At 40.3% G+C, this 22716-nt stretch overlaps 1 protein-coding gene across 3 annotated transcripts in view; it reads right to left on the bottom strand.

Moving 5' to 3' along the window:
* Positions 1-22716, bottom strand: part of ELMO1 (engulfment and cell motility 1) — a 449588-nt gene that overhangs the window by 83617 nt on the left and 343255 nt on the right. Inside the window, exon 1 of one of the 3 annotated variants that reach the window (XM_006124065.4) lies at positions 17743-21671. The exons of the other annotated variants lie outside the window; for them this stretch is intronic. The gene's annotated coding sequence lies outside the window, so the exon portion shown is untranslated. Of the gene's footprint in view, positions 1-17742; positions 21672-22716 lie in introns of those variants that run through there. 3 annotated transcript variants of the gene reach the window in all.

Below are 22716 nucleotides of genomic sequence, written 5' to 3'. Positions count from 1 at the left end.
AGGCTCCATTTTTAGGGCTAAAGGCCTTTGGCTCCCCCACATACCTGGGTAAGGCTCAGACTTCAGTCCCCTCTCCTCTGTTGTCAGAAGAGGGTTATAATGCAACAAAGTTTGAAAACCATGTAATATCTCATCCCTGTAAGTACCTCATTAAGGTCAGGGTTGAGGCAAACTCAAGGTATGTCTACACTACAGAGTTTTTTTCGGAACCAACGCCATTTCCAAAAAACCTTCAATTATGTCCAGATGGCAATCGCGTTCTTCCAAAAGAAAATTGAAAGAACAGAGCGGTTTTTCCGACATTGGTAATCCAGAGCTCTTTTGGAAAAAGGCGTGTGTGGATGGGGAAGAGGGAGTTCTTTCGAAAGAAGAGGAAAGAGGAAAAAGCACATGTGCCCTGGTGGCCATTCCATCCATATTAATCACAGCTTAAATGCGAGATAGCATCCATTCAGTGTGGACGCTACCTTTAGAAAAAGCAGACTGCTTTTTCAATGCGCTTTTGCAGTGCGGATGCTCTCTTTTTGAAGAAGTTTTTCTGGAAGATCTCTTCTGGAAAAGCTTCTTCCGAAAGAAGCCTGTAGTCTAGACACAGCCTCAAGGAGCCGGAAAGCTTGCTTGGATGCTGTCTGTACTGTGTCTGCTCTGTGTATATGCAAAAGACTTGATTCTCCAGGACTATTTATTTACAGCCTTTTGTGCTTTCTGAATTCCCTTACTTTTTGTGGTTTTTTTTTTAAGGGGAGGGGTTGGTAAATCAGAGAAAGACGATTATAAATGACCATCAGTATGCAGCCATTTGCTTTTGATTGTTATGTTTCCACTTATATACAGCATACATTGTGTCATCAGTGCTGTAGTAGCTAAGGTTTTAAAACCAGTTCCCGAAAGGACTTCATTTTCAAATTCAATTCCTAACCCTAACCCTGAAGGAAAGCATTCTGCAAGATCACCTTTTCACAGTCTTTCCATATACAATGAGCTCACACATCAAGACTGTATTGAGAAGGGGAAGGGTTTAAGAACAGTGAAGCATTAAGGAGCCTTAGCAGCATTTTTCAATAAACAGTTTAAAGAATAAATATGAAGTGACTGCCAAGTCAGTTATGCAGTCAGTAACCTCTGGACCAAATACTAATGTGAGTAGGACATTACACATGTATTACACTATACAATTTGGCTGTATCTAGACTGGCAAGTTTTTCCGCAAAAGCAAATGCTTTTGCGGAAAAACTTGCCAGCTGTCTGCACTGGCCGCTTGAATTTGCGCAAGAACACTGACGATCTAATGTAAGATTGTCAGTGTTCTTCCGCAAATACTATGCTGCTCCCAATCGGGAAAAAGCCCCCTTGCGCAAATGTATTGCGCCAGTGTAGACAGCTAAAAACTGTTTTGCGCAAAAAAGCTCCGATGGCGAAAATGGCGATCAGGGCTTTCTTGTGCAAAACCATGTCTAGATTGGCACAGACGCTTTTCCGCAAAAAGTGCTTTTGCGCAAAAGTGTCCGTGCCAATCTAGACACTCTTTTCTGCAAATGCTTTTAACGGAAAAACTTTTCTGTTAAAAGCATTTGTGGAAAATCATGCCAGTCCAGACGTAGCCTTTATGTAAATAACCAAAGGTAACATTAAACAGGGATAGTAGAAAAGTACACTGAAGTCTTTCAGGAGAGTACTTTTTGTTTTTAATATTAATTATAATAAATTATTTTACATAGTCCCATGCTCAGAGGGGAGGGAAAGAAGGAGATGTGGAACAAAGATAATTCTCTCACTGCATAATTTTCTCCTTCACCAGTTCTCTCACAAGCAACCCACTCCACTAACATGGTTTCGAATTGCTTTTGAATATTGTTTAAATAGTATATCAAAGCCACAACAGTGTATTTTCTGCTCTTGGACAAGGTCAATAAATTGCCCCAAGATAGATGTTAGAGAGCCACTTCTCAAAGAAATAGAATGGTGTTCATGGCTTTTTTCTGCCAGAATGTGCATCTACTAATGTGACATAGATGTTGAATTATGAAAGATACTGTTTTTAACACTAAAATTATACAGCACAAGAACCCTCCTCTGTCCTCCCGGCCATCTCTCCAGGCTCCTGTTCTAGGCAAGTATGGATGAATCAAATCTTACTATCTGAAGAGCTGCTGCAGAGATATGAAAATAGCTAGCAGCTGATAAATCTCAAAGATTTGATAACAGAAAAATGAGCACAATGCCTTCTACCACGAACAGCCCAAATCTTGTGGTGCTGAGCATTCTCAATTGTCACTGAAATCAGTGCTCAGCACCTCACAGGATGAACTCTAACAATGTTAAGGATGTTATGTGGACCAAGAGATGAGTATTTATGAAAAAAGGTGCCCTCGATTCACACACCACCCACATAGCTTCCTAGTTTCGACCTTCCTACTTCTCCATAACTTATTCTCTGTCTCCTCTTTAAAAATATTATGGACTCTTTAGAGAGTAAAATCTTTTTTTTTTTTTAAACAGAACAATTTCTTTCTAATCAGAATGATCTCTATAAATAGAATTTGTACTTTCACACCACTTAACAGAATTTTACTGCATTTGAAATCACTGTTAGTGGATTCTACCTTTGAGCTAGGTAGACAGAATTGGTCCCTTTCAGTACTAGATGGGCATGGCCATTGTTTCCCCTTGCTGCATCAGAAAACAAAACTAAGCACCATTCTGAGCAGACCTTGGTGGTAAGGCAGATTCACAGACATTAAGACAATTCATGTTATCAGACATGGTGGCAGGAAATACAATACCCCAAGTGAAGAGATCAAGTCATAGTGAAGGTAATGAGGAAGTACAGTAAATACTGAGGGTGAGTAAAAGACAGGCCTGGATGAGAGCCTGGAGTTCTCTGGCGTGAAACCCTGCAGTTCTGAACATTTTTGTTATTGAACTCCTCCCAAAATTGTTCAGTTGCAAATGACCCACTTTACTAGAAGAAGATTTGATGTGGGCCTGGCACATTTTTCTAGCATTTTCAGTTTGCATACTGTGAATTATTTTTTCCACAGATATAGGGGCTTAGAACAATCTGAATGCTGCTGAATAATATCTGGGCCTGAGCAGTAGCAGTTTGAAACCCATATCCTACAGTACTACATCATATAGGCTCAGGCTCTAATATCTTGACTAATTCAAAACAAGGGGCCAAATTTCACAGTCCATACTCAAGGCCCATATGAAGCCAGGCAGTTGTAAACCAAACTCCCCAGCAAAATCCTGCTTAAAAACAGATGGCAAAATATAGCAAATGTAACTTTCACTGGTAGAACAAAGGCTGAGTTAAAACCTGAACAAGGACCTTATTCTGGATGGGGCCTGAGCGGCCTTCTCTCAAGATGCCAAGAGCAATTGAGAGGAAGGATGGTCCTGTGGCTAATGCACAGCACTGAGTCTTAGAGGATATGGGTCCAAATTCTCACTCTGCCATCTTCTTCTTGAATGACCTTGTGACAAGTCACTGAACCCCTCTGTGCCTCAGATCCCCATTTTTACAGATAGGAATAATACTTCTTTTCTTCCCCCTTTGCCGATTTGATTTATTTAGATAGCGAGCTCTTTGCATCAGGGAGTGCCTCTAATTATGTGTCTGCACAGTGCTTGTCAAAATGAGTCTCTGATCTCAGCTGCAGCCTCTAGCGTTACTTGCACGGGTACTGTAACATATGTAGTAGTAGTAAGTCCACTTAACAAATCACTTCCCAGAATATTTTTTTACTTTTCTGGAAAAAAGCTGGTTTGGACCAGCAGGATGGCAAGAGAAGGCTCAGCACCCCAAATACACTATTTATCTGCTTACTTCTAAATTAGAAATAGTGGAAGTAGTAGGATGATTACAGACTTAGCCAAGGGTACATCTAAGCTACGTTCTTCTTTCAAAAGGAGATATGCAATTTTTGTGCTAATTTGCATATCTTCTTCCAATCACTTTTTCGAAAGCAGTTTTTTTTTTTAAAGTGAAAGCCATTTAGATGGGGTTTTTTCGAAAGAACCGCCCCTTTTTGAAAGAACCCTGTACACCTCATTTTTTAAGGAAGAAGGGTTCTTTCAAAAAAGGGGGGTTCTTTTGAAAAGAACCTGTCTAAACTGCTTTCACTTTTGAAAAAAAACCACTTTCGAAAAAGCAATCGGAAGAAGATATGCAAATTAGTGCTGAATTTGCATGTCTGCTTTTGAAAAAAGAACATAATCTAGATGTACCCCAAATGTCCAGTATAAAGAAAAGATAATTATTTAAGCAACCCAAGAGTCTCTGAGATCAATGGAAAACATATTAGATATTAATACAGACTTTGCAGCATGGGCTCCCAGTGCTGTAGTCTGGTTCACAGTGGCACTTTTACAGCGCTGTAACTTGCTGCGCTCGGAGGGAAAAGGGATATTTTTTCAACACCCTAAGCCAGAATGTTACAGCAGTACATTAATCAGATACAAATGGTCAAAGACAAAAGGAAGTGTGGAAGCTCAGCATCCTCAGGATCAGGCTCTGAGTGCTAATTCTGTACCTGGGATAGCTTTATCCTTTTCAGTGGAGTTGGAGTTGAACCAGAATTAATTTGGCCCCGAGAAAGAGCTGCAAAAGGGTCAAGGGAAGCATATGAGAAGTCAAACGGCTCATAACTAAGAATAAGCAAAGTCTCCCTTCAAATAGCTGGTCTTTGCTTTTCATTCTCTCTATACAGCCCCAGTCTAGTGCAACAAAACAGGAGCCTATACTTTTATTTTACAATCTTAAATGAGTTTAATGTTATATAAGTAGATTTTTAAGACCCCAAAAGATCTGGTTAAGCAACTAAGTACTTGGAGATTTGTTCAGCCTTTTCTTCTTTTAAAACAAATTCTATAACTGTATCTTTTTAATGGAAGAACAATTTCTTTTTTATGAAGCTGCTTTATGTTTTCTAGCTAATTATTTCAGTGGCAGGTTGGCAAGCAATGTTCATGTTCCAGAAAGATAAAGCTGTCAGGTTCTAAATGTAGCCATGTGCTTCAGGCTTACTAGTGTACAGCATCCATCAACTGCTACCATTAGGTACAAAAAAAGAAAAGGGGTATGTAAGAGAGGGCAGGAAGTGCAGAAATCTCAAAGGTGTAGACTGTTTTTCATGCTCAGAGAGCTCTTCTTTCTTTTGCAACCTGTTATAGTTCCATTCTCTTCTTTCATAAGCATAGTTACTTTGCCAAACACTCCTTCTCCCCTCCGAGATACAATACTGTGCTTCTAAGGACCTCTCTTTGCTTATTGGCAGAGGGTACAGGGATTCCCTGGATTCACCAAAAGAGTATCAAGTAAGGTCTCTAATGAATGCCAGTGCTCATGATAATGGCTGCAAATGCATATATGGAAAATAGATGAGTTACATGTATGTGCTACAAATCATGTTCTCTGGTGTTGTGTCTATTATTCAGCTATCACAGGAGTGAGCAAGCAGGGTCCTAACTGTAGACGGGTGAGGGGTCCCTATGCTGCCACAGGGGCGGTGACACTCAATCCCTGCAGGCACATGATGAAGGGAAGGTTGTGGTCTGCACCAAGGTCTTCCCTGTGCCCAGCATCTTGCATCTACAGAGGTTGCTTGTTGCCAGCTCTATGGTAGTGCAAGGAGTCCTCTAAAGCCCCAACTGTCATGGGAATGAGGGAGCAGGGCTGAGCAGAGCAGAGACCTCCTGCCAGGAGGGGCAAGAACAGTATTGCCTCTTGGTGAGTCTAATACCACTGACTACAGGTGGGTTGGATTATCCTGCTTGTAAATCAATAAATTCTGGCTTACCACAAGAGTATAAGAACAGATATAATTTCATTCAAGGGCTGAAGTCAAACACGCTTTGATCATCATCTACCTTGAAAGATACATATCAAGTAGCAGAAATCTATTCTGTTCCTTCTTCTTTTCTTTTAAATGTATAACAGAAACTTTGTATAGGAAAAAATCATCAGAACTCTGTATTGCTTCTATCAGGGAAACGAGTTGAATAGTTGATAAAGGATCCTTTGTGGAAACTGTATTTTTTATCATTTTATTTACATTTTTGTCTGTATTATATGCTCATTTTAACTGAGTTCTTTTAAAACGAAAAAAGATCGCCTCATCTGTTTAAATTTGTAAAGGCAAGGTTTGAGAAAAAAATAACCTGTAAAGATAGAGATCTAGACATTTTGGAGAAATTTGTATTTCCAATGATAACCATGCATTTCACATTAGTAAGGAGCCTTCCGGCACTGTAGGGCAAAATAAAATGAACAGCATTAATAGATTATTTATAGCATTTACATTGCATTTAATAACTAGAGTTACAAATCCAAATACATTGATTGCCCTCTCCTCCCTTGTGAAGCATGATAGATCATTTTCATAGACTTCCAAATTGGAGCTGGGCATTTTAAAGCTACAGTAAAAGCAGCTTCTGTTCCACATGTCCAACATGTTATGTTGCTCTGACTTTCAAAGTTCCTCACCTACTTTGCTTAAGGGTTGGATTTTTCATATTGGCTAGCACTTCCCCCATAGCAGGGGGGGGAGGAATCTCCTTGAAATCAATATGACTGTTCATGTAAGTACTCCTTAGCACAAGTAATGATCCTAGAATGTGGCCCAAAGTAAGCAGTTCCTAGAGAAAAATGAAAGCTGATTTATCCAATAGGGTATGTCTACACTACCCCGCTAGTTCGAACTAGCGGGGTAATGTAGGCATACCGCACTTGCAAATGAAGCCCGGGATTTGAATTTCCCGGGCTTCATTTGCATAAGCCGGCTGGCGCCATTTTTAAATGCCGGCTTGTTAGAACCCCGTGCCGCGCAGCTACACGCGGCACGGGCTAGATAGTGCGGAATGGCTTGCTAGTTCGAACTATCTGTACACCTCGTTCCACCCTAGTTCGAACTAGGGTGGTAGTGTAGACATACCCATACTTATTTTGTGAGCCTCTCTAATCCATTAAACATTGCATATGGAAACCACTGACTAATGCCCACACAAGGGCTATTGATGTTGCTAGTGTGATGTCTGTCACCTTGGTCACTACACCAAAGTTTAGTTTGAATTGGTGATCTCCAGAGCTAAAAGCATGAGCTGTGACAGCTGGAGTTCAAAAGCCAGCGCTCTCTAGTTGGGGCCATAACAGCCTCATAATGTGCTAAGCAAGCAGGCACAGATAAGACACCTGTAACAGACACTTATGGGAGGGCAGGGTGGAAAGATTTAAAAAAAAATCCCTCAGCTTGTGAGGCTTTGCTGATAATATCTGTAGCAGTTGTTGTTAAGCAGAAACCCCTCACCCTATTGTCTAATGTAGGCTTCCCAGAATCCACGTCCGGGCGATGACATGTGTAAGCAGGCGGGAAGGGGTAAGGGCAGAGCAAAAAGGGCAGTTGCCCCAGGCCCCGGTGATTCCAAAGGACTCCCGCCACTGCTGCTGGTGAGTTCCCAGCCCTTTAAATTGCCACCAGAGTGCCACGTGCTGGTAGTGCTGAGGGCATTGGGAGGGCGGGGAGCAGCATGCACTGTGGTGTGGGTGGTGCTAAGGGCTGGGGGTGGTGTTGTGAGCTGGCTGCCCCAGTCCTACCCTTTTTGCCCAAGGCTCTGCCCCTTTCCCCTACTTTGCCCAGGGTCCTGAAGTGGCTGTGGCTACCCTGTGTGTAAGCACCAAAGTGTGCTGCAATGTTTGGGATCACAAAGCACAAATGTTGCAATCTGGGCCTAGCTCCCAGAAAACTCTCAGCACTCACACTTCACAGGGCCTCAGCAGCATCAGGCACACAGAAATGCTCCACTAGGGACTTTGCTATTGGAAGACATACACAGTGGCTGCGTCTAGACTGGCATGATTTCGCGCAAATACTTTTAACAGAAAAGATTTTCCGTTAAAAGTATTTGCGCAAAAGAGCGTCTACACTGGCATGGATGCTTTTGCGCAAAAGCCATCTTTTGCGCAAAAGCATCCGTGCCAGTGTAGACGCTCTCTTGAGCAAGAAAGCGCCGATGGCCATTTTAGCCATCAGGCTTCCTTGTACAAGAAATTAACATGGCTGTCTACACTGGCCCTCTTGCGCAAGAATACTTGCGCAAGAGGGCTTATCCCTGAGTGGGAGCGTCGGAGTATTTGCTTAAGAAGCACTGATTTTGTACAATACAAAGTCAGTGTTCTTGCACAAATACTTGCAGCCAATGTAGACAGGCGGCAAAATCTTGACAATCTAGACGCACCCAGTGTGTGTGTAATATACCTATTACACACACATACACACAGAACCTGATCCTCTACACACTTTCCCCTTACCAGAGTACATGTGTCTCTGACATAAGTAATTTGCACTGAGGTTATACAGGACGTTGTGGTGGCCAGAATACAAGTGCATGATCAAAAGGGCCAGAATCCAGAACCAGGTGTTTGCCTGCAGAAGAGCAGGTCACAATGAAATTTGCACATCTACAGTCACAAAAACTATACAACTCAACCCTATAGCAAACTACAACAACCTCAGATCTTCAGTTCAATAATCCCTTTAAATCATAGCACAGACTAATTTCTCAGACCTGTCATAGTAAATCCTTTGTGTTTAAGTACATAATTAACTGTGGTGCTCTCTTATATTTTTCAGGATGCAAAACCATCGTATGTTTCTCCTACTGAGAAAAATAAGTCTTTTATTAGCTAATAATGCCAAACTGTATTTTTAAAAGTTAGTATTTTCTCCTTGGGTCAGGCCTCACAGCACAGTGCTCAGTAATCCTAAAAGCATTCATACAAGCAGCAATTTGACAGATTTCAGAGGCAGTCATATTAGTCTGTTTCAGCAAAAACAACAAAGAGTCCAGTGGTGCTTTAAAGACTAACAATTTTATTATGGCATAAGCTTTTATGAGTTGTAACTCTTGCCCTGTTGCTCCAGGGCCACCAGGTTCTGCTGCTCCAGGAACAGCCCAGGCCCCTGGGTTTCTGGCTCCACGTGCTCCTAGGGCTCTCTGGTCCAACCATATCTGTGGTCCTTCCAGACCACGGATGTTGCCAGATCCAGGTCCCAGACAAGAGAGGTTCAACCTGGAGCACAATTACACTGGTTTCAACAGTAGTTGGGACCTACTTTAAGAACACACTAAAACCGTGTTGTTGCCATTTGGATTTTAATTTATTTATTTAAATATTTTTACCCCACCTTTCTATATAACATATTCAAGGTGGCTAAACCTTGAATATTAAATCAAACCTGCAACTCAAAAGGAAAACTTGGGGAGTAACAGTCATAAGAATCAAAATGGGAGAGAGTTTTGCAAAGTTCTACTAAGTAAGTATTTTTAAATGTTTTATTCTAGCATTTAAAGACAGAAAAATCCTGGGCCAAATGTTTACATATGATAGAGCCTCTCCAGGGTGTTCAAACTGGCACTTCTGGCTCAAACTGTATCTGTGCATTTCTACTTACTTAACCTATGTGAGAGAATAGCTATTTGTGTGGAAGGGTGGGATTTTATGGGCATAACACACACTGCGTAGGGTTGCCGATTTTGGTGGGACACATTCCTGGAAGTTTCAGCACCTTACAAACTTTAATTAAAAATTATTCTTTAATTCCTAAGGACTCCAGAACAATCCCAGAAGGTTGGCAACCTTAATTGGGTGTATCACTGACAGTATGACCAGACAACGAAGTAGCCTAAATTAAGGGGTAGCTGTTGCTCTCTTCTCTATGGATGTAGAGAACCTTCTTTGTAGCCAATTCGCTTCACCATTATTGGGGAGAAGGAGCCTTTCACGTAAAGGGATAGAGACAGAGGTGAGGTCAGTACATTTCTTTCTTCCCTGCCAGAGGGTGAGGTGAGAGCCACAGGGACTACTCTACTCATTAAGTTGGAAGAGTGGCCAAGGACTGACTTTGCTAATGCCCTGCAGGAGAAGCTTCTTTCAACCACTGTGTTCCGCAATATCCAGCTGAGTTAATGCAGGAGAGAATTTTGTCCTAGGCAACTAAAATTGCAGTACGCTCCCCTGAGAAGATATTTGGGAAAGTATCTATAGCATACACTACCTGCTCCTTCAGAACGTCTCACTGCCTACTAAAGGATACTGAAACCAGAGGGCTAGACTGTGGACCATCCTGTGTATTGATGCAAGGCACTAAGGAGAGCCTATTACACACACTTACATAAGAACATAAGAATGGCTATACTGGATGTAGCCCAGTGTCCTGTTTTCTGACAGTGGCCAATGCAAGGTACCCCAGAGGGAATGAACAGAATAGGTAATCATGAAGTGATCCAATCCCTGAGGCCCATTCCCAACTTCTGACAGAGGCTAGGAATACCATCCCTGCCCATCCTGGCTAATAGCGATTGATAGACTTTGTCTCCATGATAATTTCTAGTTCTCTTTTGAACACTGTTATACTCTTAGCCTTCACAACATCCTCTGGCAAACAGTTCCACAGGTTGACTGTGTTTTGCATAAAAAATAGTTTGCATGTGTTTGTTTAAAACTTTCTGCCTATTAATTCCATTTGATGTCCTTATGTTATGAGTAAATAACACTTCCTGCACACCCGTTATGATTTTATAGACCTTTATCATACCCCCCCTTAGCCATCTCCTTTCCAAGCTGAAAAGTCCCAGTCTTATGTAATCTCTCCTCATATGGATGCTGTTTATATTCATTTTGTTGCCCTTTTGTGAACCTTTTACAGTTCCAACATATCTGATTTGAGATGGGTTGACCACACCTGCACACAAGATTTGGGCTTACCATGGATTTATATAAAGGTAATGGTTTTTCTGTCTTATTACCTATCCCTTTCTTAACGATTCCCATTAGTTTTTTGGGTGCTGCTGTACATTGAGCGGATGTTTTCAAAGAACTATCCACAATGACTCCAAGATCTCCTTCTTGACTGCTAACAGCTAATTTAGACCCCATCATTTCATATCTATATTTGGGATTATGTTTTCCAATGTGCATTACTTTGCATTCATCAACAATGAATTTCATTGGCCATTTTGTTGCCCAGTCACCTGATTTATACTCCCTTAAATTAACTCCCTGCATATCAGGATAAATGGGATTCGGCGCATCGGTTTGTTCCCCCCACAGTTCCTCACATGGGTGGGCAAAAAGGGACGGGAGTGGACAGAGCCTCGATTTTACCTCCAGGTGTGCCCAGTGGTATAGTTACATCAGTGCTTCGGGAAGCATGTGCTGTGTCTGGTATAGGAGCAGAAGGGAGACTAGGGGAGACAGTGACTTGCTGCGTTGCTCCAGGGACAGTACAACACAACACTGCCCTTTGCTATACGTTAGATCCCCAAACAGATGATCCAGCCCAAAGATATCATCAGAGAGTTATCACAGTACAACATCGAAGGATAGCTAAAACCTTTCATTGTTTATTTTTCAATTCTGAAATTACCTTTGTGAGGTTAAAAAAGAAATTCACTTTCTGTCACATCAGGTGTATCTTACTCTGGAGCTACTCTATTAATTCTTAGCATCTGGGGATGCATTTTTCTTATAAGTGTGAACCCATTCAAATCTTTTCACCTTCTTCCCCATTTTTAGCTATTCATTATTGTGGGTGCCAGGATAAAATGGCAATCCTACAGACATGATTTCTAAATTTCCTTTTTATCAGCTGTAATGATGTCTGGGTAGAAACCTTTTCTGAAGTATAAATTGGAAGTGGATCCATCGGTCAGGCTGCAAGGTTACTTATATTCGAAATCCTCACTTGAAAAACCTTTTATGTAGCATCTAACATGCTTTAGGAGGAGAATCTTGAAACATATACTTGTAAAAGCTTTTCTCAGCATGATATTTCACATTATGAGGAAATGAAGTTTAAAAAAAAAAAGAAGACTACCAGACTGGGGTTCCTAACTAATAATGAGCACTCTCTTCACTACAACAATAGCACTGACAAATGCAGTCCACCAATTCAGATTCAAAGTACAATGTTTGACACATTAATTTGACAGTGGACTAATAACAATATGAATGTCTTCCTTTTATCACATTACAAGATTGAATTAGCACCATACAGTAGAGCTCTGATTTTTCAGATCCAAGCTAAACAAATTTCTTGATTATCTGAGAGTCATGTATGTCATGTCCCCCTGAGGGTTGACTTTGGCATGTTTTGGTAGGCAGTACACTTTATGCACTGAATTCATTAAATGGATGTGCCTGCCAGAGTTCATACTGTAAAGTCTGCAGGAGAAGGGCTTTCTCTTGAAGCGTTTGCAAGTACTAAAACCTCTCCTAATGATCTTATAAATTCTGCAGATCACCGATACCAAGGACTACTGCACATCACCAGTCAGTTTGCTTTTTGAAATGAGCATCATGTCCCTCATTACTTGGGGGATAATTGAATCTTTATTATAAGTGAACATGTATATTGCATTTGGAATAGATGTGAAAAGGGAAATAAGTCTCTTTCAGGTACCTATATGGCTGCTCTTACTAGATCAGGTTCTTCACCCTAGGTCTCCCAAATTTTAGGTGACTACCATCACTTCCTCTAATAAGTGGACTACTGCTGCTACTTCAGCAAGTAAAGCAGATAGAAGTCCTCCTAAAGTTAATAACACTTTCAGGAGAGGGAGAACTAATATAAAAATTGCTACTTTGTTTGATGCGGTCCCCTCCTCACCAAAGAGCAGGAGCTTGCTCCGTCCACTCCACGCATCGACCTGGTATTGCAGTACTTCCAGGAGCGGTGCACCTCCCCTCGGGGAGCCACTTGTGCGGTGCCAAAAATAGACCAAAGAGCAGTATTTTCAGTTAAAATGGGGGACCTATTACACTAAGGCTGTTCTATACCTTCTTCTTGCTGCCACCCATTATAACCACTGGCAACATCAGGATGGAATAGGGAAGGTCTAATATGTAAGGCTTGCCTGTACGCTAGTGATGCCCACTGCTGTCCACCACAGTTCTCCCAAGAATGCCAGTGCTGGCTGGCAAGATGGAAAAAAGAGGAAGTTATATGTTGGAAGATGCATTTTGTGAATAGCACTGGTTATATTTTGTATTGTATTGTTAATGTATTTACTATTCTTAATTTTTAGAGGGGGCTATGGTTTGGTTTTTGGTGTTTCTGGGTCATTGTGGGAGGCAAGGGGAAAATAACATTTTTCTTAATGTGCCAAGAATCTGACTTCAGGCATTATCCCTCTCATGTGAATGGGGTTTGGGATGGCCTTTGTGATTTTTTAAAAAAGGCTGGTTTTTGATTTATCAGCAGCTGGGAGTAACTGGCCAATAAATCTCTTTGAGGATTAGTGAGATGGCAAAGGAGTGGGGCTGACTCAGTGGAGAGATCCCTTGTCTTCCCAGGAAGTCCCTTTTTAGAGGATCAGGGTATGCATATTGAGAAAGGTGGTTGAGGACAGTGGCAATACTCTTCTGAGATGACCATGTAGCAGATGGGTTACTGCACAGCACTGAAAGCATTTTTATGTTGATCAGCAAGAAGGTTTCAAGTCAATTGCCCACGAGCTATGGGCATAATCAAACAGACCTGGTAGTGATTAGTGGGGTAATTATGGATGAGTCTTACCAAGACGAGATACATTAAATTTTTTTTTGCAGCCTCCTTAAGCCCCCATATCATCAAAGAACTCACTTCTGTTCTCATGCTGGTGTAAATGAGAAGTAGTTTAATTGAAATCAAAGAATTTATACCACTGTAAAACCTGGGTAATATGGGAATCAGGCCCTAACTGTAAGAGAGAGAATGGGTGACATTACTAGAACTCTGAGATGTATATCATTCTAATTTGTAAGGCTTCTTGCTTTTCAATTCTGAGGGTTTAAGATCTTCGTACAGTGATCTTTTCAGAAAAAAATTAAGTGGATACAATACAATTAAAACACTGGCATTGGGTTAAGCAAGCTTCTAAAGTTCTGTGCTAAGCTGCACTCTAATTGCAAATGACATATGTGAGATAAGCAACATGTGAGTCCTCTTTACTAGAGCATTCCTGAACAACTGCCAAAAATCTTTTTGCATTCCACCTAGAGCTTTAAGACAATGCAGAAACAATTGCAGGTCTGTAAAATCTGCCAGTGTTGACAGTTCCTATTGTTCAGAAAACTTTTGTGAAGCATAGACGTTTTCAGATTAATGCAGCAAAATGCTGAACAAAATGGGAGTCAAGCTAATCAAGGGGCTTTCATGATTCAATCTTTTGTTTTCTTGCTGTTTCATTTTCATTCTGTGCTATTTCCCTGTGTGAGCACATACACATGCACCTGTGCACACACAGTTTACATGGTGAGGAACCTGTTATTGGGCCAATATTTGAAGTTGGATGATTTTTTTTTTTTTTTTTTTTTTACTGCAGATTAACCTTTTCTTAAAATATTTTCACCACACAAGTAAACAAAAAAATAAAACCTGCTTTCATTTGATGTTATCGTGCATGGCAGTTTTATTCAGAGTAACCTGTGATTTTATCTCCTCCACTACCTACATGGCAAGTGGAATTTGGCTTTACAGATAAGGTGTGTTGACTTATTTGATGAATAGGGTGAAACTAAGCATGGGGTTGGCAAAATGATGACACTGGTGGCTTTAGACTCAATGCAGTGAACAGTTCACCTCAGCTGGGAATGGCAACAGTGTTTCCACTGAAATGAAATGCAGGTTAAGTTCCTGGAGAAACATGGAATATTACAATTAAATACCTTTAGACTGTGTACAAATACACAGAAACTATTTAAAATTTACAGCCATCGGCTCTGCCATTTCTCTGTTAAAGGAAGCATCCCTTCTAACCTTCTGCTGTATTTGCTGGGTAAAGATTAATGTTATGTAAATGAGGCTCTACAAGTGTCCTAAGAACTGTAGAGAAATGGTTAGCACAGTAAATGCACGTATCTGAAAGCAAGTTGTGACAAGTTAACAGCTAGGAGCAAGTGACTGTGCAATGTCTATGACATTTGGTTTTGTATTATTTTAAGGAGTTATTCTTGCTGCAGGAAAGGGGAAACAATTAAAAGGTCTTTGTAATGAGGACTCATAGTTTATTTCCCAAGTAAAATGTAAGCAAAAAATGTGGGCCAGATCCACAGCTGGTGGAAACTGGAAAAACATTTTTCAAAGACTCAGGAGCCCACTTAAAGTGTTTTCCAAGTCTACCCAAGAAATTAAAGCTACCCCAAGATGGCATCCTTCAGCACAATATATCCTGATTGCTGCCAACATGTCACAATCCTCACTGAAGTTCACCTGCTCTTCTGTTGCTAAACTCCTTATTATCTGTGATTCTGACATTGTTTGCTTACAGTCTAATATGCAACATGCCTCTATCGACGTCAAATAATTGCTCTATATACTATAAGGGCAAAAGTCTCATTCAAAATTGCAGCATGGATTCTTTTTTAACTCAGCCACCACAGTCGGTTAAGACCAGAGACTGCTATGATCCACTACTGAAGCTTAACAATTAAAGGCTCTCTCTCTCTCTATACCCTTCCTTTTATCTGTTAACACACAGGGATTGACAAGTAAACAAATCCTTTCAAACAACGTTATGGGAGACATAGGAGTTCTGTCAGTCAAATAGTATTTAGTTAACGATAGTGTCTGAACTTGACATTTATTTTCTGTCTGGACTACATTTGTGAAGCAAGAATTCAGATCTCAGCACTGTAATAACTTTAGAATATATTTTTCTGCATCCCAAATGTTATCAGTCATAAGAAAGGGCAGAAAGCAGAAAGCAGAAAGCCATTGCTTTATGGAATTTAAGTGTGTATTTCAGTGCCTTCCATGCAGAGCTGAGGTACATTCTAGGCAGTACATCCAGCTGTCCTTGCAATGTGTCTCAGCACTGACACAGAGGGATAGTGAGTGACGGTGCCTCCCTCTGCTTGGCCTGTCATATGTGGTGATGTTTTAGCCATGCAGATGCCAATATATAATAGGTGAATAGCTGTCCAGTAACACAGCAGATATCTTGTTTCCCGGATTTAGTTTTTATTACTTACCATTAGTGTTAAATGGCACTAAGTTCCCGAATGATAGCCAATGGTTGCAAACATATCATCTATCCCCTTTGCAAAGATCAGCAAAATCAGTAGTAAAATTGTCACAAGATATCTCTGGGCACTATTTTAATAAAAGCTGCCCCCAGGATTACCGGTAAATGTTGAAAGCCATGACCAATACTGTAGTGTTCACCAACATCAAGAATTCAGGCTTAACCTATAGTCTTTCGGCATTAGCAATGAATTATATTAAACATTCACAAATAATTAGCAGAGCCACCTTTCACTAGGAGGCATTTTGGCTGTATTAATATAATGGAATCCCACCTTCCATATTTTAAAAAAATCATTTTAATCAGAGAGTACTTGAAAATTACACACACACATACACACACACTTTTCCAGATACAACATCCTAACCAGGGTCTATTCCTTTCATGGAAGGAATGACTGTAGTATAGTACTTCTACCTGCCACAATATGTGAGGAAATATCTAGAGAGCAAAACTGTTCAGTTTAGCAATGTCTGAAAAGGAGACTCTTGGGATGAAATTTTCAGACAGTAGTGTGGCAAATTAGGCTTCTGGTAGTTGTTAGCACTGAGAAAGGAAACTGTGGGATTAACTCTTCATGTGCACACACCATGCCGACAGTGAATCCCTAGACGCAGCTTCATACTGCATTCACATTAAGTTTGGTTATAACAACTCCCAAAGAGCATAGACAGATGTGACCACAATGGAATAAAATACAGAAACTTTTTCTAAATTCTTGTTGTTTCTCATTTTATCCTTTCTCCTGCATGATGCCCTGACCTGGATAAATGAACTGCACATGGAGAGTGTCATCAAAGAGCTTTGAGTGGTAAAGCTCTCAATCCAATGACAAGTGCCTGATCAAATGTAAACAACGATAGGTCAAATTACGGGCTGGTAGAACTCCACTGACTTCAGTGAATGGATGAATTTGCTCCACTGACTCTAAAACTATGCAGCATCTGCTTTATAGGATCTAAACTGAAAAGTCCCAAGAGGCAGGAGAATCAAGTTCCAATGTATGCCCTCACCTGAAGGAAGAAGGTAACTCTGAGCTTGCCCTGCATTCACTTGCTCAGTGAAGTAACAAAGGGTTCTTTCCTAGTTCAAAGTTTAAAAACAGAAGGGAGCCTGCTGCTGAAATTAATTTTTAAAAATAACCTAAAGAAAGGGCAACCAAGGTATGATTCACTATGTTTACAACAAAGATGGATGATTACCAACTAATAGTTGGTTTTGGCTGGATTCTAAACTAGTGCTTTATAGATTATTACAAAAATGTGCCTGCCGACAACACATCCCTGTGACCACATACGGACAGCTCCTAGTTTTGTGTCTGTAGTTTTCTATTCCATGTGATTTGGTGTAAGAGATTCACATTCCTTTAAAAAAACAAAACAGGAACTGTCTGAATTACATTGCAAAAGATAAACCCCTTCCATATACTAATCCTAATTAGGCTAAATGATAACCCACACAATACAAGCAGCTGATCGCTAACTAATATACATCTGATGTCTAGAGACATTAATAAAACCATATCTAGCTAGTTGTGAAACGAACAAACAGAAAGCCCCTCTTTGTGCTACTTACAGAGGTTGCTAATCTGCCTTCCTCTTTCTTGGCGGATAAACTATTTATTGATCTGTTCTCAGACTGAAATACCAGGATAAGTATACACAGAGATTTACTTACAGAGATCCTGTAGCTCCATCATTCCTGATGACAAATTTGCCTCCTATACTAGAGCAAGGAAATGACTTAATGCTTTCTGTGAAAGGAACAATGTGCTTCAATAGCAGATGGTCTCCGATGAAGCTCTTTAATGAGATCCGTGTTCAGTTTAGCTATGTGAAAGGAGACCCCCCTCCTTTGCACACCTTTGCCTGGTGTATAGTTCGAGTCCAAAAGAATAAGCATGTAGCTTTGCTTATGTTTAGAGTGTTGGAGCCCAATTGTGCTCCAATTGGCAAGAACATAGGAAACAGCAGCCAATCACAGTGAGCCTCCATTTCAGGGAAACTCCTGCCCATTTATTTAGCATCTTCCGAGACTGTATTTCCTAGGAAGAGCGCCTCACTTCTAGTATCATAAAGGGGAAAACAATAGTGCCCTGTCTCTGTATCTCTCCCACTCCGTCAGCCCTCTTGCTATTTTTTTAGGGCCTGGCAATTGTCTAGGGAGAGTTCAGACTCATATCCAGCTTCCACCTTGCTGGGAGAAGAGGAGGGGAGAGCGCTTGAGCTCAACAATTACTGATTCCATCACCATGGAAACAGACTGGATGCAGCAAGCTAGATTTGTGTAGAACATCTGCTGCCAGACTCATAATCAACTGCAATCTCATCTTTTTCCCCACTCTCACTACTTATTTGATTGAGAGTTTGCCTGGTCTTTACATCCAGGCTAGGAAAACACACACACGTAGTTGCTTTTTCTTTGCATACACATCTGTTTGCTTCCTCGCTACTTACACCTCATGAGAGCATGCACATACATACATGGATGTGTGCACATGCGTATATGCACGTGATGTGTACTACCAGCATGCCTTCATGTACATATACTCAGAGATATACACCACTCTAGACAGACACTATTGCTTATCTTTTTGGGTATGATTATTCATTCTATCAATCACAGGACAAAAATAGATATATGCACGCTGAAAATGTTAGATTTAGCTTCCTAGCTCTTATGGGAGCCCTAAGAAATATATTGCTGTGACTCTCAAATGCAAACCTGAACCAAGGGGATCCACAATCTGACTGACGCTGGGCAATTTATTACTACTGCACAACTTTCTGAAACATTATTTTATTAGTAGTTTATAGGCATCTGTATGCCTCCTTCTTGTGATCTGCTGCCAAATGGTTTTTAAGATCCTCTATCTTAGCCCCCAAACCCTGACTCCAGATTCATATTCACTATCCTGCCCTCAACTAAATGTGATTCACATTCAATGGTCAAAAACCTCTCTCTTCTACATGGATTGACATTCAGAAATGTAGGTCACTCCTATTCAGCCCTGACGGCAGAAAGAGTAAGCATTGCTTGATTTGGGTAAGAAAACTGGGGGATGCAATGGGAAAAGAAGAGAAATGATGATCCAGTGGTCAGTAGCCAGAAACTTAGGAGGCCCAGATTCAATTTCCTGCTAGCCACTAACTTCCGTATGATCTTGGGCAAGTCACTTAGCTCCATTATTGAGTCTGTAAAATGGGATTAGCTGCCCTGCTATCCATTGCAGGGGTGTTGAGAGGATTAAAGATTGCAAAATGTCCAGCTGGTTATAGGGGCCATATAAATACCTCACCTACACAGAAAGGGAGACACTTCTCTGTCAAAATACTTACAGGAATGTGTTTGAGCTTACTAAACATAGAACAAGAAGGAAGGGGCCCATTATTTAGAGAAAATGCTCAAGTACTCCACAAAAATAGACAGAACCACTGTATTTACTATTGCAAATGGCCCCGTTTAAGAATCACCCGAGCTCACGTCACTAGGCTGTCATGCTGGGCCACAAGCATTTGTTTTAGAGAAAAGAAATGCTTTTTTAAATCATGCACAACAAACTGGATTTCCTATGGATTAGGAACAGTTTTTCACATTCCATTACCTTTCCCCAGATTTTGTTTTACTAGACACTTAAAATAATTCAGTCAACTGCTTTCTTGAGAGTGAGTATCTTTATAAATAATTATCCAGTGCTCTTGTCATTTATGATCTCTCTTTTGGTTTTGAAACATTAAATTGCAAAAGGCATCCAATTTGCATTTTGGGGAAGGGAAGGGCTAATTTATAGCCAGATTTGCTAACCATTTGGGTATGCTGAAAAAAGCCATGTTTATTTCTTCAGGCATTTGGGAAGAGGGTAGTTTGAGGGCAAGGGAATTAATGTAAAAGGCTTATCTTATTTATATACAAGCAAATGTTCACAAGCATAGCAATTCTTTATTTTGTTATTAGTTGTGTTTTATGGGCTGTGTGGATTTAAAGATTTGTTGCCATTAAGAGCTTAGGATAGGTAGAAAGAATAGAAACAAATAAATAAACATAACATAAAATGCCTTTGGACGCAGAAATATCATCTGTCACAGTAATTTTGCTTTTAAGGCAATATTAAATTGGAGAACATCCTAATCAGATAAATAGTTCTTTTTTTGCCAGTTATTGGGGTATGATATACAAAGTCATAAAAGATCATTCATTCACGTCCAGTTTGCTTAACAAACCACTACCACAAAAATGAAGATCGATATTGTTTTGAAGTATAAGATGAACCCTGCTTTAGGCTCAGTTTCCATACTCCTTGGCTGTCTTCCCAATACAACTGATTTCATGATAATCAGAAGAAAGAGCATCACTAATGGTGCTAACCCAGAATCATAAGATCCATGTTCAATCGCTTCTGTTCTACAGATTTTCCCTGTGAGCTTGTGTAAATCACTTTAACTATCTCAGGCTACGTCTAAACGGCACGGTAAAAAAATCAAAAAAAGATATGCAATTTGTAGTATGCAAATTGTGTATCTTTTTCGATTTAATTTCGAAAGAGGCTATTTCAAAATTTGGCACATCTACACAGTGCCAAATTTCAAAATAAAATGTTCTTTTGAGCCATCCATTATTCCTCATAGAACGAGGTTTACAGGGATGGTGAAACAGCGCCTCCACTATTTCAAAAATATTTTCAAAATAGTGGACATGTTCCTTGGATACAACATTGCTATTTTGGAATACTTCCGGTATCCCAACATAGCAATGCAGTCTAGACATAGCCTCAGTTTCCTTCTCTGTAAAATGATGATAATGGCACTTCCCTTCCTCACAAGCACATTTTGAGGATACATACATGAGATTATGATGTGCTTAGATACTATGGTAAAGGGGAGTCACATGAGCACTGGTGACAGATGATTCGTGAGGGCACCAGGGAGGCAAGAACAGAACCTATACAGAACAGGCTCATAGAAAAATCAAGGTGAATTCAACAAGTCAAGCAAAGAGCAAACAGAGGCAGGGAAAGATCAGGTTTTGTAGGTAAGGAGGAGTGGAATTAGAGAATAGCTGCTCTTCGTATTCTCCCCACAAGGTTGGGGATTTCCAAGTGAAAATTCACATGGAAGTTAATGCATGTTGACAGCAGTAATTCTTATCAGTTTCTCTTGTCACCTTATGAGACCAGGTCAGTACAATCAACAGCATTACTTCTCTAACTGGTGTCATGCTACAAGATGATGTTTGGCCCTTATATGTCCTCACAAAGAAGATAGACATCTACTGGGATGGAGGCTTTGCATAGACTTCCAGCAGAATAAAGCAGTTTCTAGTTCTCTGTGGTGACAAAAGCTTTTTCTTTTCAATGAGATAACTAGCCGATGACTCTGCAATTTCTGGGTGAATGTTTTGCCCACCGTAAAACCAATCTGCAAGGGTAAAACTTTCATTCTAGGGGAAAACCCACATCTTTCTTGCAAGTCTCTCATCCCTTAGGGAGGCATTTATTACAAAGGCCTCAGAAAATATTTAAAGACATTTCAAAAACCTTCAAGTCTGATAATTTTTCATTCACTTGGATTTACTGACTTTTTCTCCAAATTCATGAAAAAAATGAAATGTTCTCTTTTGAAAATAAGCCCATTTCTTTTTAATAAAAATTGTTCTAGTTTTGAGAAAAACCCTCAATATTTTGTTTTAGACCAACAGTTTTTTCTTCCAAAACATGCACAAAGTTTGTGGCATTTTTTTTCATAGAAATATGGGAGCCATCCCACAAAAAGCCGATTTGGGGAAATGTTATAGTCAGACACATGGATGGACAGACAGGCAGATGGAATTTTAGGTTATATATCACATCCTTGCCTCCAGTGTGGTTTGTAGTAGGACTGTAAAAAATAGTATGTACATGATATGTGGGTGTGGGTGTATATCTAGCTGTCTATGTAACTACACATACACATAACCCATTTCAAATCAGATTAGTCTCAGTTTTACAGGTGATATTACAACCAGAGCTCCCAGTGAAGTCATCAGGAAATGCAGGGGCACAAAGCATTTAATATTCAAGCCTACTGTAAGGAGATATGATTTGTTGTTTGGTGCATGTAGCACTTTCCCCACTGGGATAGAATCACCATTATGCAGTATCCTCTGGCTCAGATATTCTATTCCCAGAGGTTATTATACTTATAATTTGAGGAGGATGTAAGACTGCTCCTGCATCATCGGGACTACCCACTCCTTCCTCCAGTTTACTCAGTTGTTGCCTTTTGAATATCTCTATCTTGCTTTGAGTGGAGTATTTAAGTTAAATGTCGAGTGCCCAGTGCTATAATGGAGCCCTGACCTCAGTACTGAAATATGACCCCAAAATACTATTTTAGCATGATAGTCTTGATCAGAGCATTCTTCCTTTCAGATGCAGGGATTTCTAGCCTCCATGCTGTGCCCCTTCAAATAAAGCTTGACCTCTGGGCTCTGGAGAAGTTGGTCAACATCTGGAGAAATACTACTACAGTAGTTTGGCTGATAATACCCAGAGAGGGGAAATTTCATATTTTGTAACACTCTAGAGATAATGCCTGTTGCATTGTAATTTACACATAGCTACATGGCTGGCTTGTGGGGGTTTTGCTTTGTTTTGATGGATAAAAAACTGATCTT

This window comes from Pelodiscus sinensis, chromosome 2, assembly GCF_049634645.1.
Source record: "Pelodiscus sinensis isolate JC-2024 chromosome 2, ASM4963464v1, whole genome shotgun sequence".
NCBI classification, from domain to species: Eukaryota; Metazoa; Chordata; order Testudines; family Trionychidae; genus Pelodiscus; species Pelodiscus sinensis.
The sequence above is the reverse complement of the archived record's forward strand: the minus strand, read 5'-3'. Positions and strand labels throughout refer to the sequence as shown.